The following is a 2,721-nucleotide window of genomic DNA, read 5'->3' on the forward strand; positions in this document are numbered from 1 at the left end:
CTGCCGCAGCCGCCAAAAGACGGCCTCTGCGGCTTCCAGAGGTCAGCCTGCTGGAAACCTCCCGCAGTCTCCGAGTACTGCCCTCGGTGCTATAGAACACTCCCACTGCTGCGGTTCTCCTCAGTCTAGAGTATTACTCACGGTTTTCTGGAACTGAACAGCAGAGTGGTCTCAGGCTTCAGATAAAATCTTTAAACCAGTGAATCTGTATTTGCAGGTACAGGTACAGTATTAGGAACCTGAACTGGTCAACAGGTTGTATGAGAGAGAGGAAACACTGAGACATTTTTAAAGCTGTTTTGAATATTAGGGATAATTTTCCTTTCCTGTTCCAGATTCTAGAGCCTGAAGCTCCCCAGGCTCTGAGGCTGCTGGCTGTCACTGCTTGCAGAGGGCCCTGTGCCCAGGCACCTTTGCTCCACTGTAGAGACTAGATACATACTGCTACTTCCTTCCTTCCTAAACTAATTTACACAGCTAAAAGTATGCAAAAAGATCAGGCCCCCTGAAACCACCAAGCCTGCTCCACAGTTTGTACATTCTTGTGGAAGGGAAGAAACATCATACAACTCCAAGTGTCCAAGCACTTCTCTTCCACTGCCGCAAACCGGCAGCCCCAGCTCCTGCTGCAATCCGGCGGCCCAGCCCCCGTACCCGGCGGGTCCTCCCTCCCTCTCAGTGCCCGGCTTGCAGACTCCAGCACTGGCTGTTTCCAGGAAACCCAGGCCCTAATACCACCTTACAGAAGCACAACGCAGCAGTGGCTCCTGTCCTGTCCTTCAGTTTTAGAAGTGCAATAAACCAAAGTTGTGTCAGCGTAAACTACAGGAACTGAGCAGTGCCAAAGGGCTCTCGCAGTTGGACAGAGGCTGCGTAGTCTAGTCTAGAAACTTGACTTACCTACATAGTGAAGATGTCAGTGAGGCAGCAGCCGGCCCGTCTTCCTCGTTCGCCACTGGAACTGCAGCTTGAGGGACCCTCTGCTGGCTGCAGCGCCCCCGACGGAGCAGCAGCTCACCCGACTGATCGTTTTCAGCAAGTTGAATTGTACTGAAGATGGAAACTTAAACCACTTTCACAAGTATTACATTTCACTATTCTGATTTTATAAATAGGCGCAAAATGAAACCCCTTTCTAGGACTATTTATTTAGAGATGGTTCTGTGATTATTTTTTTTAACTCTGTACAAACCAGATTGTGCTTATTCTGTTGCCTTTGAAAAAAGAAGTATTTTTTTAAGCCAACCTGTGGTTCTGTAAGAAGAGAATGTTTACATGTTTAACTTTTCAGTTGCTTTAGGTACATGTTTTGTAAGTAAAAAATAATAAAAAATCACTGATAAATTGTACACAGATGCTGCTGAAGTATTTCTACTCTTGAGATCAGTGAAGAGAAAACAGAACTCTTCTGTGGCCACCAGCAGAGGTAAATGAACACACAGTTAATACGACTTGATTAAACTCTGTTCCGCTCATCAAGAAATAAATGCAAACACCCTTTAGAACCAGAAATTTATTGTAGCTTATAGACTTTCCAAACTGACCTGTTACCAATATACACATCTGAAAAGTTATACCCACAGCGGCTACAAACTGCGTCAGGACATTTACAACCTTTCAGTATTACCATCAAGTCGTGATCAGTTTTGGTCTAAAATACAGCAGCTACAGCAACAGTATATGGAAGGATAAGTCTTCTACACATTAACACAGGACAACTGTCAGACATAAGTTAAAAGTTTCCCAGTTTACTTAAAACTAGCAGTTATATTACCACGTTAAGTAGTCAAAACCATTTTCCCATTTTAGAAATCTAAAATTTTACATAAAAAAACAACCCCCAAAACAGTAAGCGAGTGGTGTGGGTTCTCTTCCCTGCTTCCAGCTCCATCGACTACTGTAAAAGGCACTCCGCAGCCACGCCTCACCCCAGGTCACCCCCTCACACGCGTCACCGGGGGAGAGTGGGTCTGCTCCGAGTATCAAAACAGAGAGACGCGAATCAATCCTTCTCTTTCACCCCTCTGAATTACGACCCTTTGTGCCTGCTCCCCCCTCACGCTCGCCCAGCACCACAGGTCCCTGCCGGGCGCTGCCAGCCCCTGAGCAGCCTGCTGGAGCCCTGCGCTCTGCGCACCCGGAGCAAAGGCCGACTACGTACAAGAGCAAAAACGGAACGTGGCTTACCGTGCCGAGGGACGACCGCAGTCCTAGTCTCCTGTTACAAGCAAAACAAGTTACTCTGTTTAATCCGCCTCCAAACGTAAAAAACCCAAGTAAGCAGGTAGTCATTATTCCAGGCTCTGCGCAAGACCAAATGAAGTTAAACAAACGAGACCTGCCTTACAAAAAAAACAGCGCTCTCCACCCTGGGGTCATGACTTACTTGTCGTACCTTTCAGCTACGTCTTTAGAAAAGTCCTTTATAAGTTACAACTTTGATCAGAAAACAACCAAAATCATCTTGACTTAGCATACTATTAGCATGGTTCCCAAGGGTTTCTGGGTAAGTTATGCTTTAGTTCCTCACCAGCAGGAAAATACAATTGCTAAGTGTAAACAAAGGCTTAATACACCAAGAGTCCAAGTTACTGTACAAGAGCTACAGGAATGAGCAGGAGTGTGTGTAACAAGTGGTATCGGCTACGCCCCAAACCCTCCCACCACCCCATCAGAAAAACTGAACAGCCAATAAAAAAAAAAAAACCCCACACCACAACC

Source organism: Buceros rhinoceros, unplaced genomic scaffold (genome assembly GCF_000710305.1).
Source record: "Buceros rhinoceros silvestris isolate BGI_N320 unplaced genomic scaffold, ASM71030v1 scaffold20226, whole genome shotgun sequence".
Lineage (NCBI taxonomy): Eukaryota > Metazoa > Chordata > Aves > Bucerotiformes > Bucerotidae > Buceros > Buceros rhinoceros.